This window comes from Triticum dicoccoides, chromosome 3A (genome assembly GCF_002162155.2).
Source record: "Triticum dicoccoides isolate Atlit2015 ecotype Zavitan chromosome 3A, WEW_v2.0, whole genome shotgun sequence".
In the NCBI taxonomy this organism is placed as follows: Eukaryota; Viridiplantae; Streptophyta; class Magnoliopsida; order Poales; family Poaceae; genus Triticum; species Triticum dicoccoides.
This window is the reverse complement of record NC_041384.1, coordinates 39,752,476-39,769,862: the sequence shown is the minus strand read 5'-3', so window position 1 is coordinate 39,769,862 and position 17,387 is coordinate 39,752,476. Positions and strand designations below refer to the sequence as shown.

The 17,387-nt window shown below is 42.7% G+C and overlaps 1 long non-coding RNA gene across 1 annotated transcript; it reads right to left on the bottom strand.

Moving 5' to 3' along the window:
• Window positions 1–3,555: 3,555 nt before the first annotated feature.
• On the bottom strand, window positions 3,556–4,619 carry LOC119271128. Its single transcript, XR_005134427.1, has 3 exons — window positions 4,562–4,619; window positions 3,901–4,005; window positions 3,556–3,699 (listed from the first exon to the last, which is right to left on the bottom strand). It is a non-coding gene; the product is annotated as an uncharacterized LOC119271128 (long non-coding RNA).
• Between the last annotated feature and the right edge of the window lie 12,768 nt (window positions 4,620–17,387).

Genomic DNA, 17,387 nt, shown 5'->3' with positions numbered 1-17,387 from the left:
TCTAAGACGTTTTAGAGTACGTTTCAACGGACAACTATTGCCACGCGGGGGCTCACACAAGCTGATCCTCTCTCACCATATTTATTTCTACTTTTGGCTGATGTGCTCCCCCTCTAGTTCAATTATGCAATTACCAAGGGAGTGCTCCAAGAGATTAAGGTTTGCATTTTGTAGATGATTGTTTCCGTTTCTTTAGTGTGATCAATCCTTGGTTATTGGGCGAATTTGAGAACATTTAAAAAAATGAAAACATTTACATTGCGTACATTTAAAGATTCATGAATATTTTAAAATTCAAAACATTTTTAAAACTTACAAAAAAATATAAAAATATAAGTTCAAGAATGTCTTTTAAAACGTATGAACTTTTTGAATTTTTGTAATATTTTTAGATTTTGATAACATTTTTCAAATTAAAAGTCATTTTTCTAAATTTGGGGAATACTATAGCAGCCAGAACAAAGCTAGGGGAAAAGTTTGATCTTTTTTTTCCTATGGAAAAGGCTCAATCAGTTTTAGTACGTTAAGGCTAGGCGAGCCAAGAGGACGCTTGAAACAGAACAGATGACAACGGATGATCTTCCCTCAATTGCGTACCAGGGTAAATAAAAAGATGACATCACTAAGGGTGATGAGGTGACGTGGATAGGTTTCATGGTAAGAGAATTTGTTAGTGAGGATGAATTATTTAGGTATTATAGATATGAATATTTTTAAATTTGTGAATATTTATTTAAATTCATTATTTTATTTTATTTTGGAAAATTTCTTCACAATCATTTTTTAATGTCTTGAAATATTTAAAAAAAATTATATTTTTAAAATTCCTGTAGTATCCAGTTTTTTAGGGGGGAAACCAACATGTGTTAGCACACTACATTTTTTAGCGTCACTGCTACACTGCTGTACAGCAAGTCAACCATATGACCCGGACGACACGAGTCCTGAGGTAGTGCGCAGGTGAGGGTGTGCGCGTTTCCTTGTCATTACGCATGCTACACGCCAATCAAGAGGTCCCTGACTTAGTGGTTCCTGTTTGTCACTATGACAAATTGAGTAAACTCGCTCACAGAGCGACAGATTTTTGAAAGATTTTAGAATGTTTCGTTTCTGTTTGCTTGTTTAGTTTTTTTCTTTGAATGTTTTTTGGGTTTCCAATTATCGCTTTTCATTTTCCTTTGCTTTTTTTTGAAAATGTTTGCAAAGATAATTTTTTTTAAAATGTTCATTTTTTTCTACAACAATGTTAGTTTTTTTCAAAAATACATATTTTTCAAAATAATTACAAAAATTTGTAAAATATTCTCAAATAAATAAATATCCATATTTTTGGAAAACAAAAATAAAAACTAGAGTCAAACTAGTAAAACATACATAAAAATAGATGCATCTTATACAAAACATCAATAATTTGACACGGATAGTGTCAAATTGCAGCTCTCCACTGACTCCCATCAAGAGCAGTCATGATAGTAAACTAGCAGGTAGTGCGCGGCGGCACGCCGCGCCACATGGATTGAGAAGCAATTTAGTTTGTTGTAATATTTGATAAATCGATTAAAGGCTTGATTTCTGACAAAGTAGATCATACAGGGAAAGGGTACATTTAATTGGTACATGCACATAAGTGATCTACAAAACGTAGTGATAATGAGTACTGGATGCAGAGTTGCAAAGCTCTTTGCTTTTCTTAGACATGAGATGTTGATCCTCGAGCTGGCCTCTAGCTGGGTTTGTTTCTGTGACGTAGTGATAGAGATAAGAAGCTAGTTCTTCTGCTCTTGTTTTTGGTGGTTTGTTTCCTATGAAGACAATGTTAAACTTGTTGTTGTGTGCATGTTCTGACTCTAGACAGATTAGCAAAATATTTCAAAATTGAAGACAAACTTTTTTGAGGGTTCTTGTTCGCCTTGACAAGGCTTGCTTTTTACTGTTTCTGTATTTGTAATTCCTTTTCCTTGTCTTAATCCGTTCTTATGCGGCTGATTATTCCATTCTTGTGCAGCTGAGTAGCCTTGTACAAGATGTGAGAGACAATTGTCCCTGGTTGTTTATTACTAATTGTTTATTAATGACAATTGTACATAATATGAACGTGAATACAAAGAAACTGGGAAGTACGATTAGATAAGAGTTATTCATCTTTATAACGCAATATTTGGAGCTGAGGTGGAATTGCCTATTGGGTTGTCTCAGTGATATCGTGACAGAGGGTAGAAGTTGGAGCTTGCTGGTTTCTCCCGATCACAGAGGGCAGAGACAGCTTGGTCTTCGGGGTATTATGATTTTTCATATATACACATGTTGATTATGGGTCTTCGGGTGTGTTACAATTTCGCACATATGATATACTCCCTCCGTCCGGAAATACTTGTCATCATAATAAATAAAAGAGGGTGTATCTAGACGTATTTTAGTTCTAGATACATCTCTTTTTATCCATTTTGATGACAAGTATTTTCGGACGGAGGGAGTACATGTTAATTTGTTTCAACATGACAGCAGAAGAGATCATATTGTGTATATATGCTGTTCATGCACAGTCTGGTCAAGTTAAAACCCTCATACAGTAGTTCTAAAGTAAATTACAAATCGAGCCTGACGACCAGAATTGCTATAGTGTTGTCTCTTTGAATTTGAAAGCATGATGAGACATCAAAATAATAGTGTGCTTATGCTATTCATACAATCTTTTCAAGTAAACTTTCATTGTATTAATTTGTAGAAAAAATACAAAATAGATCTAAATTGCAAGAACAATTGTTATGAAGTTGTCTATCTGGACTTGAAGGCATGAACACATAGTAGAAAAAGATAGCAGAAAATGAAGGAAGTACATATATCAATTTCTGCGACTGAATATTAATTTACATCTGAAATATTAGTTGAGCAACATTTCACATTTGTTAGAAAATCAAAGAAAATTGTACATCATGCATTCCTTAATTCTCTAGTGCTGCCTAAAAACAATTGATTAGCTGCCAATCTGACCATCTCCTTCCTATTTTCCGTCCTTTCTCCTGTTATTGGTTCCATCGGCTAATCCGCGCAGCTGGTCGTGCATCTGTGTTCTCCTCAGCCTGCTGTGTGTAAATTAATACCCGGCAAATAGAGCTCTATTTGTCGGCATTGCGCTATCTTTCTTATACCAGGCAAATACAACACTAAATTTTATTGAGTAAAGAAGGAACACGGTACTTCGGAACACTGCAAATATATGCTTTGTTGATGCATCTACCAGTTGCATGGCTTCATCAAATTTTGAACTTGCATGGTTCACCAAAATCAAACAATGAACTCGCATGAACATTAGTTCAGAGGGCGATGATGCTCTGTCATTGGGATCAGGACCTCACATCTTAATGAAAGGAAGCAGTTATTAAGCAAGTCCAAAATCTGAGTGAGCCTTAGGCAGTCAACCCCATTGCAGAACCATGTCTGATAGAAAAACACTAACAACATCTAACTAACAAAGAGTGACTTGACCCATATATGTCTGCAAATGCAGCTCACATATTACTACGCAAGAAAACAAATCAAGTTGTTGCTGCTTCTTCACATAAACGATCATAAAATAAGATGAGAAGGCAGACACAGCAAGCAGGAACGCAGGACCTTCCAGCACAACTGTGATTCCTTCAACAGTGACGTAGCGGTGTCCCTGGGGACGTACCTGCAGTCACCCATATTGTACTCCTTCTGTGGACACAAGAGAACATACTTGTGTGAAGTTTAGGATTGCCAACCTCAAAAATGAAGAAGGAACTTTGAGATCTTTGAGACCTTTGCCTCTTTCAAGTAACAACATGCGGTTCTTTTCTAAGAAATCAGAGGAGACAAGGAAATAAAAAAGAGAGTGATGCATGAGATGTAACGAAGATGCAAGATGATAAGACTCACCTGCTCATTGTGGCCAAGGCTAATCTGTGTTCCATCCGTTAACACTGAATGCACTTGAACAATCCTTAGGAATCCATGTCTCATGCATCATGCAGTCGAAACAACCTGGAAAGAGGAACTGGCTATGAACAAAACTAATGTATAAGAAAGATGCTACAGAAGATCAATCAACTGTCTATTGAATAGTGATTTCTTTCTCTGTGATCCTTGCAACAAAAAAAATGTTGACTTTACTCATCATCATAGTATCGCTTGGTCAGAAGCTACTTCGCCAACCATCATGACAAACTAAAACCATCCGGGTCTGATGAAATCAAGGGTCATTCTAACATGGCATTTTGTGTTATATTCCCTCTGTCCCAAAATATAAGAACGTTTTTAACACTACACTAGTGTGAAAAACGTTCTTATATTATGGGACGGAGGGAGTAATATATAAGACAATAGCTGGATAGCTTGACAAATCAGGTCAAGTAAAGGTTTTGCGCCAGAGAACAAAATAAAATTTGTTGTGGCGAAATCAGTAGCAAAGAAGCAATAAGAAAACACAAAAAATAAAAGTAATATATACGATACAGTAATAAAGTATGTCATGCAAAATGCAGTAAACAATTACAGCCCATGCAGTTATACCAGATGAAAGTAGGATATCAAAAAATACCTGACCAAATGAAGCTCACACAGCTATTTGCCACCAATTTATCAAACAATAGTGTACAATGAACCTGCAATACTTACATACAGTAGATCAGTAGTGCTACTTTTTTTTAGATCAACCGTGCAACATTTAGTTAGTATATGTATGAAGCGCAAATATATTACAGATGAGGCTAACTACATCCAGAGGCCCAGACAGTTAGTATATTCTTACCACAGATACTTCAATTGGAGTGGTTTTCGATATGAAACTGTATTGCCATGTCCGCCAACATATTCTTTCATAAAGTATCAATCAAAACTGAAAATTTGTGTTTTGCAAGTGCCACTTTCAATGTTCAGGTTCAATTCATCATACAATTATGGAATATTAACTCTGAAATAAAATATGACCGTGCAACACTTCTTCTCCTCCTCTCGGATGTAAATAGAATACCGAAATCCGGAATTTCCGAGTTACCTGCACATGCCATTCTCGCAAAACCCGAACGACCACTTCTCCTCTCCTCGCCATAAACCTTCACACAACACATCAGAAAATAAGAATTGGACATCTGAATAAAAAGGTCCAAGCAATGCAGGCTGAAGTTCAGAGCAATTGAGCTCGTTGTCAGGTGGCCCGTCATCTCTGACGTGCTAGAGTTAGCGACGACGCCATGGACGACACCATATGCTATTTTCCTCGTGCAGGAAGAGCACGAAGCCCCGTCGGACTATGAAGGGCACAGTCTTCGTGGAGAAGAACTGCGACGTTCAGAGGATGCGGGGCCGCGGTCTTCCATGGGTGGACGGGTCACGGGAACCGAACGATAACGGGCCGGAGATGAGCGGAGGCCGGAAAGAAGGGCCAAATGGAGGAGGAAGAAGGCCAATCGGGAAGGATTCAGCGCCTCTCGCCTCAGATCACGCAGAACATGAGAAAAGGAAGAGGGCCTTGCCGGCAGAATCCACCTCGCCTCTAATCTGTCCGGTCGGCCATGGCCGGTGGGACTCTCTTGCTCGACGACTGTGCTCCCCAAGCGAATCTGGTGCCGGTGGTGCCGTGGCTGCTGTGCATCGGAGGTGGCGGTGGCACGCCGCCGTTGCTTCGTCTCCTTGGCCGTACGCCTGCCACCAGCTCCACACGGACAAAAGATCGGAGTTGAAAGGCTAGGGTAGATGGGACAGTAGGGCGAGGAGGCGATCGAGGAGGCGAGGCAGCGACCGCCACGAAGGAGAAGACCCCTTTTATAGGCATATACGGCGGCCAACCGGTGGCACCACACTCGTCTCGAGTCTTCGCGCGAGAGGAGACTCAATAAAATATCTGAAAGACCACAGCTCAAGGTAACGTGAGACCCACCAGAAAAGCCCAGAAGGCAACGTGTCCATCGATGGAATAGGCAGTCAACCTCACAAGGACACCTGTCATGGCAACGGCGCACAGAACCAAACGTGCCTAAACAACCCCACCAAGCAAAAGATGAAATCAATAGTGAAACCACCGTGCACACGTGTCGCTCAAACAAGGGCAGTAAAAAAAAGTTCAAAAAAACCAGGTAATTGAATCCCTTACGGGCCTAGTATTCTAGTTATATAGATAGTACTTGTAGTTTCATATAGGATTCAAACATAAGTGATTAATTAGTACTAGTATATAGATAGTAGTAGTTTCTCAAAAAAATGTGGATAGTAAATATCTTGTATAAGGATAAATGCATAGCTACTACATGCATGCCTATGGAAGAATTTATTAATCGTGATTAATTAGTACTCCCTCCTTTCATCTATGTAGGATATAATGCGTTTTTCAAGACCACCTTTGACTATTGACTAGATTTGTCACACCCTAGCTAGTTCATACATTAGAGTGTTGCATCATGTTTAAATTTCCAGAAAAATGAAATGGGGGTGACAGAACCGCCAGCACCCCCCCTGAACAACTAGGGTTTACTAAAAACTTTTTCAATGAACCTGAAGTGCCCTTCTAAAAAGTCCACCCTTTTTGTTTTGGGTTAAAACCTTTGACAAAAATGGTGCACATTTATCTAGGACATCCTAAGGTCATTGGATTAATTCATATAGTATTTGCATTTGGGCATTTAAATGCTATAAAATAATTTAAATGCTCAAATAATCATAAACTAAAATGTTTACTATTGGATATATTCTAAGTAGTAGCCATGATTTATTTTATGATTTTTGGAAATGCCCTGGCATTTTTAATAAAGCCCTGGACTTACAGAAATAATAGAATAAATAAAAAACAGAAAAAGAAAGGGAAAGGAACTAACCTGGCTAAACCCCAGCCGACCCACCTGGCAGCCCAGCACTGTGCTGGCCCATGGCTAGTCAGCTGTTTCCTCTCGCCAGGCAGGCAGGCAGGAGGTGAGCGCCGGCGTGCCTGGGCTCGCCATGGCGCCACCTGCTTGCCGCCCGCGCCCCTGGACGCCTGGACGACCTTCACGTCGTTTCCCCGACCCTTCAGACCTCTCCATTCACCCCCCCTGCTCTCTCCCTCGCCCTCTCCCACCATGGCCGACGCCTCTGCCGCCGCACCGTCGCCGTAGCCGCGCCCTCCGTCATCCCCGCGCCGCGCCGTCGTGTCCACGAGCTCCGCCGATGTCGACTACGTCGAGCAGGCGGAGCCCCGAGCGCTCGCCCTCTCTAGAACCGCCCCGACCTCGTCTTCCCCAACTCCAGCCACCGGAGATCCCCTTAGCCGTCCCCGCCGCATCAGCTTGCCCCCGACCTCGCTGACTGCCTCGTCGTGAGCCCCGTGAGCTCAGCCATCTCCCCATCCTCTCTGTTTCCTCTTTTGCACTCCATAGAGACTGCACCATGCTCACCCGCACGCGCCACCGCTCGCGCTCGTCACCAGCGATGCTCCGGTGACCATTTGGTCCCGGGCATGCCCCCAATGCGATCCCCGCATCATGTAGAACCCCCGTAGCACCTCGCCGCGCTCGTTTGTGCACCACAGCATCATCCTCACCTGTACCCGAGCTTCGGCCGCCGCCAAGCTCGTCGCCCGCGCCACTCCGGCCACTCCCCGGCCGTGCCACCACCCTGGTTGGACGTGGACGAGCGTCCACGTCCCGTAGCTGTGCTCCGCGCGCCGAACGGCGCCTTGTAGGTGAAACCCGCGCTGCTCCACCGCGTCTGGCCTCGCCGGCGGCTAAACGCCGGTGAGTTTGACCCCGTTTGACCCCGTGTGGGCCCAGGTTGACCTCCCCTGAGTCGCTGACGTGTGGGCCATGCCCTTGTCTAATTAGAATTAGTTTAGTTAACACTAATTATTTTAGTTAATAGTTTGACTCACTGACATGTGGGCCCAGTGCCTAACTAACCTAGTTTAGTGCTAACGAAACACTAACTAACTCTGTTAGTTAGTTTTGACACTGACAGATGGGGCCCACCAGTCAGGTTTGACATGAGCTGGCGCCTTTGACCCGCTGACGTCACACTGACGCCAGGCTGATGCAGTAAATCCTTTTCTGGATTTATTCTTATATAGGAAATTCCAGAAAATAACCAAAACTTCTAAAATTCATAACTTTTAATCTATAACTCCAAATGCAAAGATTTATATATGAAATTTGATCAGAAAAATTCAATCTTTCCATCTGTAATGGTTTCATGCATGACAAAACACTTTAACCTTGCTGTTTAGGTGAAACAAGATAATACACTTATAATGCTTAAGAACATAAGCTCCCATTTGAATCTTTGATTCAAATGGACCCAAACCAACTTGTTTCACATTGCATTAGGCAGGACACCTCATATTGCCATGTCATAGCATGCATCATATTGTTGCATATTGTCATGTGATGATTGTGTTCTGTGGTGTCCAACTGAAGGGCAATACCCTACTACTACTCCATCAGGCAAGCAGCCCCATTGATCATACCGATACAATCCCATGTTCTCACTTCTGCTCTCATTTACTGCATTAAGACAACAACGTTTCAAACTGCTGTGTGCTGCGGTAGTTGAACCCTTATCCTCTGCATGACCTGTCATTGCCACAGTAACTAGATGAAACCCACTAGCATGTGTAGGAGTTGATTGAGCCATGTATGTGTTTCCTACCTTGCTATGCCTGCTATGCTTAGAGTTGTGTCAGGTCTAGTTCATCTGGGTGATGGGATAGAGTGAAATGATTACGTCGGTAATGTGAGGGATGTGTTGAACATGATTTGGTAAAGGTATCGATGAGAGGCCATGTAGGAGTACATGGTGGGTTGTTTCATTGAGGCTGTCCCTAAGAACTGAGATCTGTATGTGTGATTTAAGAATCAGTTACTACCATACATTGGGCCCGAAAACAATGGACCCTCTCGGCTTCTTAATCACCCTAGTACTCTGTCCAGGAGTTGCAACTAGTTTCTGGTGTTTGTAGGTTATGTGTTGGCGGCCGTGCGTAGCGCTGACCCTAGGGGTGGGCTATGCTGCAGTAGATACACCGTGGCACGGTGTACCGAGTCACCCGTTTGGTGTCTCGGGAACCCTGTTCACATCGTTCGGGGCCGTATGTGGAAACCTCAGCCGGACTCCCTGTGGATCGAACCTGGATAGGCGATAAACCTGGCATAGAGACTTGAGTGTTTAGGTAGGCCGTGGCCGACACCCTCGTTGGGCTTCTGCTTGAAGGTTTCCGAGTACATGTCGTGTAAACGACGGTAAGTGGTGAGAGCGTGTATGAAGAAGTACACCCTGCAGGGTTAACATCATCTATTCAAATAGTCGCGTCCGCGGTAAAGGACTACTTGGTTGCCTATACAGTTCATAGACAAGTTAATGGTTACTACTAAAAGACTCAAGATAAGTGTGAGTACTGAGGATGGCCCTCTTGTAGGATGACGAGGGAGGATCCCCGGTGGAGTATTGTGTTGGTGATTAGTGGACCTGTGTGCGAAAACTATTTTACTAGTGGTGTCTCGTAGGATAGCTTAGCCAAGAGTCAAAGCTGGCTTGCTGCAATAACTCCACCACCTTCTTGAGAATAAGCATGTATAGTAGGTTCTATTGTAAGACTTGCTGAGTACCTTTGTTCTCATGTTGCTTTAATTACTGTTTTCAGACGACAACACCGCCCCCTCCGATGGGTTCTATGTAGACCTTGACGTCGATGAGTAACTTGCCACCTAGGTGGTGATTCTGGCCATGGAGGGCCCTATGTAGATAGTCAGGCTTCGACAAGCCTTCTTTCTTTCTAGTGTCTGTACTCAGACTATTTGCTTCTGCGTGTGCTTGTATGCTTGTATGCTTGTATGACTTGAGTGTCGGGTCATGTGACCCCTACCTGTATGAACATGTTATGTATGGCTTTCTAGAGCCTTTAAATAAAGTACTTGAGTTGTAGAGTTTTGTTGTGATGCCATGTTGTATTTGCATATATCGAGCATATTGTGTGTATGATTGAAATGCTTGGTATGTGTGGGATCCGACAATCTAGTTGTTTATCCTTGGCAGCCTCTCTTATGGGGAAATGTAGTCTAGTGCTCCTTGAGCCATAGTAGTCCGCTACAACCTGGTTCACCAGAGTCCTGCTAGCCCAGCACTACTGCTCAGGACACTTGACTGGCCGGCATGTGTTTCACTTCGTTCCTATGTCTGTCCCTTTAGGGAAATGTCACGTGGTGACATCCGGAGTCCTTCCTAGCCTGCTACAGCTCGGGTTCCCCGGAGTCCTGTTAGCCCAGTGCTACAGCCCGGATTCACTCGCTGATGACCGACATGCTCGATGTGATTCATGTATGCCTGTCCCCATGGTTTAGTGCCGCTTTGGGTTCACGACTATCATATACGTGAGCCAAAAGGCGCAAACGGTCGCGGGCCATGGTAAGGCGACACCCGTGGGGATACCGTGCGTGAGGCCGCAAAGTAATATGAGGTGTTACTGGCTAGATCGATGTGACTTGGAATCGGGGTCCTGACAAGATTAATAGTACATGAGATGTATAATGTGAAAATTATATCATTGGAAGCTCATTTCACATATGAATTTAACTGTATGCTTTGCGTAAGTTGCATATCATGTATTATTGCTCTAACATTTGGCCCTATATAGATGGAACGAGTATATATCTTTGTCAAGCATTTGATTCAAACACAAGAAATTTTATCTAGAAAAACATGGGCCCGTCCCATTTCTCAAAACAAAATTAAGCCCGTCTCATGGGCTGCCCTCTCCAAAGAAAACATCACACTATAGGGAATCACCGGTGGCCCGGCTCAATTAGCATGGCAGTAAGCGTAGTTGAGGTTTTTGCGATTTAACTAGATTCAGAAAATTCTACTAAAAATAGACTAAGAAAATAAAAAAGGTTCTACTAAAAATATAATTTATAAATCATATTTGATAATAAGTGTATATATCATAGTAGTATAGTCTCTGTTTTGTATATTGTTTTAAAATAAAAATGTGCCACCATATTTGGAAAATGTTCATACCTGCTAAAAATGTTCTCACTGTGTAAATTAAATTTCCATGTAACTTAATATGATTGAATGGGAAATTAGCTTAAAACTACTTTTAATGGTTCATACTATACGGTGAAATATGCACATTTGTCGATTTGAAATCAAATGTGTCAAAAAATTCACTCACTTTATTAAATTGTTTGCCAGATAAATAAATAAAAATACAATACATACACAAATGGAAAATACTTCATACGAAAAAAAATTAGGAAGATGTTTCACAATCAATCAAAAATTTACATACTTACCTAATAAAATATTCAAGTGTGTATAATTAAATGTTCATGCAACTTCTGGAAAAAAAATCGACGAGAGAATTTGTTTTAGAATGGTTCTTTTTAATATTTCAACTCAAATTGATTCCTTTTTAGTTTTAAAACTAATTATTCAAACTTTCTACGAAAATATAAACTGAATTTGTATGGCTTTCATTGGACCAGATGGTCATGCCACTACACAGATCCATCCCCGGCCGATGCAACGCACCCGAGAGCCTCACCAACACTGTTGTGGCACCGCGGGCTTGTGTCGGTCTCCATCATGCAGAACTACACATGCAAACCTCACGCGAATGCACGATCTATGGTGTGCTATCGAGGAGACACTATCAAGGATGTAAGCACCGTTGCCCACCCATATATATAGTCGTGTATCTACTAGACCTGGGATTAGGTGGCCAGATCCGGCAACGTATAGCCACCACCTACTAGAAGGAGCTCATAGGCGGAACCAGGATTTCTCAAAGGCTAAGGCTAAACCTAACTGACTATCACAAAAAGAACTCAAAAAAGAACTAACTGACTAATTAGTGAAGACTTGCTTAACAAATAGATTAACAAATTGCAGTGTTGCGAACATGGTTTGTTTCCTAATTAGTGAAGACTTGCTTAATCTGAGGCCATCATTTCTCCACCAGCAATAGTAGAAGGACTTGGATCTGCAAACATAAAATCGCACATCTAAAATCAATACACTTGACATAGACTAAGTCAATCGCTCGTATGAAATTTGCAAAAAAAAACATATTATACCATTAACATGAAGACCACGTGGTAGTAGCCCCTTGCATTTCCTCATTTTTGATAGCTCTGTATAATCTTAATATCATCAATGCTTGCAAATACATCGCGCTCAATATAGCACACCAATGTAACTTTGGATAATACTCCCTCCGTCCCAAAATTCTTGTCTTAGATTTGTCAAGATACGGATGTATCTGACACTAAAATGTAACTAGATACATCTATATTTGGACAAATATAAGACAAACATTTTGGGACAAAGTATAAATGAAATAGGGAAAACAAAATTAGATGATAAGCTACATATTACCTGGGCAGTGTGCGTTGGCCTGGGTGCCTGTGTGCCTACGCTGCAATTTAAAACTAGACTACATGGAGAAGAATAAGAGGCAGGTGGTCAGGAGGCCGGACCCAGTGGTCGGCGCGGTGGGGAATCGCTTGTTGACGACGGCGGTGGTGCAGGGCATGGGCGCTTCGTTCGAGCGAGGCGAGGCGAAGGTTTCTCTGTTGTGAGGAATTTTCTTACTTTGCTGACTTGATTAACTAACGACCGGGTTACAGATCATAGATCGAAGCGTCAAGCGTTGTGTAGTGTGCGGTTTATTCTCTGTGCGAAGAGTGGGGATGGCACTAGTAAAAAATGGGTCAAATGTGAAGCACATTAGTGCCGGTTTGATTTTGAGCCGGAACTAATGTGTGCATTAGTGCCGGTTCCAACGGCTAGCCGGCCGCTTTCATTAGTACCGGTTCGTGGTGAACCTTTAGCACTGGTTCGTGCCACAAACCGAAACTAAAGTGAGTGGTGGCAGGATGTTGTCAGTCTGGGCCCCTCTAGCACCTTTAGTACCGGTTTGTGGCACGAACCGGTGCTAAAGGTTATCCTACATAAATCCTTCGTCCACCAGCTCGCTCTGTTCTTCCCCTTCCCCCTCTCCTCTCTGTTCTTCCCCTCTTCCTCTCAAGCTCATCACACATTTTGCCCAAAATTTGTCAAGATTTGAAGGCCCCCATCCATTCAAATGATCACAAAGGTTAGTAACTTTGTCCTTTCATCTCTCATTGCTAGATTAGCTCTTGCAATGCTTTATATAGTGATTGATTTGTGAGTTTACTAATTTGGGAGGAATTATATATATGTGCTAGTATTTGATTTATATGCAATTTGAGGTCAAAAATGACACTTAGTTTGCATATGTAGGTGTGGTTTACTTAGTGCCTTCTAAATCACCGTCGTAACCACCGTCGATCGCCTGGAACGTCCCGTCGCCGGCACCACCTTGTGGTGAGCCTCTTGTTCATGAATGTTTTATATAAAAAATTGATGTTTGTGTGATTTGGATATATATAGTTACTCGTACGATTATCTTACCCATACATTGTTTGTTATACACAGTGCCATGGTTTTGACATCCGTCCATGTCGGCCCTCATCCGGGTTATGATTCTGATGTGGTATATTCTCTTTTAAAACTATTTGTTGCATTTCGTGTTTGTGACAAACTATGCCCATCAAGTTGACATAGATATTTTTATGTAGGAGGTAGTTGAACCGGAAATTCCAACCGACCCTATTGTCGAGAGGTTAAATTTAGTTGAAAGAGAAAACGAGGATTTGAAGGGAAAATAGAAAAGAATTGAGGGGGAGAAGATGGAATTGGAGTTGCATGTTGCCGATGTCGTCGATGATCACAAGATTAAGATGGAGAAACTGCGCTTGAAGATTAGAAAGATTAGAAAATATGCCATTCATAGTGAGGCTTGGTATCATTATGCTGTTGGATAAAATATACATTAGTTACGATCTTGATCGCATTTGTTATTGCATTTAAATTCTTTAGCCAGAGAGTTATTTGCTTGTTGCATTTATGTGTTGTATGAACTTTATGTATGAACTTGTATTAATTTGGTCTTTTCGGTGTTGTGTAATGAAGATGAGCCGACAATGGATGTACGATGACCCATCCTCTCTCGAGTTCATTAATGGCGTGCAAACTTTTCTGCTTGCGGCTGAAGCAAACAAGCGGGCGGATGGTTTTATGCCTTGTCCATGTGCTGGCTGTAAGAATGATAACAATTACTCTAAGTCAAGAACCATTCACGTCCACCTGTTTAAGTCCGGTTTCATGCCCCACTATAATGTTTGGACCAAGCATGGAGAAAGAGGGGTTATGATGGAAGACAATGAAGAAGAAGAGGACGACAACAGCTATCCTGGCCATGATGGGTTCCCTGAATACGATGATACAACAATGGGGGAAGAAGCTGAGCCGGCAATGCGGGAAGAAGCTAAAGAAGAGGCATCAGATGAGCCCGCTGATGATCTAGGTCGGGCCATTGCCGATGCAAAGAGAAACTACGCAAGTGATTTGGAGAAGAAGAAGTTGCAGCGCATGTTAGAGGATCACGAGAAATTGTTGTACCCGAATTGCGAAGCTAACAAGAAAAAGTTGGGTACCACACTGGAATTGATGCAATGGAAGGTAGAAAATGGTGTATCTGACAAGGGATTTGGAAAGTTGCTGGTAATGATAGAGAATATGCTTCCAGAGTACGTAAGAAGCAAAGAAGGCATTCTGCCCTCTAGGGTTAGAGGTGCAGAAGACAGATGCATGCCCTAATGACTGCATCCTCTACCACGGTGATCAGTATGAGGATTTGAACGCTTATCCGGTATGCGGTGCATTGCGCTATAAGATCAGCCGCGATGACCCTGGTGATGTCGAGGGCGAGCGCCCCAGGAAGAAGATTCCTGCCAAGATGATGTGGTATGCTCCTATAATACCACGGTTGAAATGTTTGTTCCAAAACAAATAGCATGCCAAGGCGATCCGATGGCACAGAGAATACCGTAAGAAAGACGGAAAGTTGAGAGTACCCGCTGACGGGTCGCAGTGGAGAAAAATCGAGAGAAAGTACGGGAAGGAGTTTGCAGGTGACGCAGGGAACGTATGGTTTGGTCTAAGTGTAGATGGCATTAATCCTTTTGGGGAGCAGAGCACCAACCATAGCACCTGGCCTGTGACTCTATGTTTGTATAACCTTCCTCTTTGGTTGTGCATGAAGCGGAAGTTCATTATGATGCCAGTGCTCCTCCAAGGCCCTAAGCAACCCGGCAACGACATTGATGTGTACCTAAGTCCATTAGTTGAAGAACTCTTACAGCTGTGGAATGGAACAGGTGTACGTGCATGGGATGAGCACATGGGGGAAGAATTTGACCTAAAGGCGTTGCTGTTCGTGACCATCAATGATTGACCTACTCTTAGTAACCTTTCGGGACAGACAAACAAGGGATACCGCGCATGGATGCACTGTTTGGATGATACCGATAGTATATATTTAGATAATTGTAGGAAGAATGTGTACCTGGGACATCGTCGATTTCTTCCGAGCAGGCATCTCATAAGAAAGAAAGGCAAGCATTTCAAAGGTGAGGCGGATCACCGGATGAAGCCTCGCCATCGTACTGGTGTTGATGTACATGATATGGTCAAGGATTTGAAGGTAGTCTTTGGAAAGGGTCCTGGCGGACAACCTGTTCCGAATGACACTGACGGACGTGCACCCATGTGGAAGAAGAAATCTATATTCTGGGACCTGCCCTATTGGAAAGACCTAGAGGTCCGCTCCGCAATCGACATGATGCACGTGATGAAGAATCTTTGCGTGACCCTGCTTGGCTTCTAGGCATGTATGGGAAGACAAAAGATACACCTGAGGCACGGGAGGACCAGCAACGTATGCACAGAAAAGATGGCATACATCAGGGTCATGCCAGCTACGCTCTTACCAAAGAAGAGAAGGAAATCTTCTTTGAATGCCTGCTCAGTATTAGGGTACCGTCTGGCTTCTCGTCGAGTATAAAGGAAATAATAAACATGGCCGAGAAAAAGTTCCAGAACCTAAAGTCTCATGACTGCCACGTGATTATGACGCAACTGCTTCCGGTTGCATTGAGGGAGCTTCTACTGGATAACGTTCGATTAGCCATTGTGAAGCTATGTGCATTCCTCAATGCAATCTCTTAGATGGTAATCGATCCAGAAAGCTTACCAATGTTAGATAATGATTTGGTGCAATGTCTTGTCAGTTTCGAGTTGGTGTTCCCACCATCCTTCTTCAACATCATGACGCACATCCTAGTTCACCTATGCGAAGAGATTAACGATTTGGGTCCTGTATTTCTACACAATATGTTCCCCTTTGAGAGGTTCATGGGAGTCTTAAATAAATATGTTCATAACCGTGCTAGGCCAGAAGGAAGCATCTCAAAGGGCCATAAAAATGAGGAGGTCATTGAGTTTTATATTGACTTTATTCCTGACTTTAAGCCGATTGGTGTTCCTGAATCGCGACATAAGGGCAGACTAGATGGAAAAGGCACGCTAGGAGGGAACCAAATAATATGTATGGACAGACATTCTCTCACTAAAGCTCTCTACACAGTTCTACAGAATTCTGCCTTGGTGGCTCCGTATATGGATGAACACAAGAATTTTCTACGCTCCAAACACCTGGAGCGGTCTGATGACTGGATTACACGTGAACAGACCAGGAGTTTCTCCGGCTGGTTGCAGACATGTACCATGCATGATGCCTCTATTGAAGATGACCTGTACTCGCTGTCCCAATTACCATCTTCTAATATAATGACTTCCAAAGGGTACGAGATAAATGGTAATACATTTTACACGATTTCCCAAGATAAGAAGAGCACCAACCAAAATAGTGGTGTCCGCTTTGATGCAACAACCAAGACGGGAAAGGAAACATATTATGGTTACATAGAGGACATATGGGAACTTGACTATGGACGTGGTTTGAAGGTCCCTTTGTTTCGGTGCAAATGGGTCAATATGACATGAGGCGGGGTAACAGAAGACCCGTAATACGGAAGACAACAGTGGATCTCAACAATCTTGCGTATGCAGATTAACCATTTGTCCTAGCCAATGATTTGGCACAGGTTTTCTATGTGAAGGACATGTCTACCAAGCTGAGAAAAAGAAAAGATAAGGAAGCGAATGCATCATACGATGAGCCAAAGCGCCACATAGTTCTTTCTGGGAAGAGAAACATCATGGGAGTGGATGACAAGACAGACATGTCAGAAGATTATGAAAAGTTTGATGAAATTGCTCCATTCACAGTGAATATTGACCCGAGCATCCCGTTAAATGATGAAGATTTTCCATGCTTACGGTGTTGAGGATATAACCTCTGAGGGTAAACCGCCCAGGAGGGGCCGGTTCACCTTCAGCTATACTGAAGCCCAAGGAGACCCAGAAGATGGCGCTTTACGGATGAAGCTTAGAGGCCCAGAGCCCGTAGGCGATTTAGG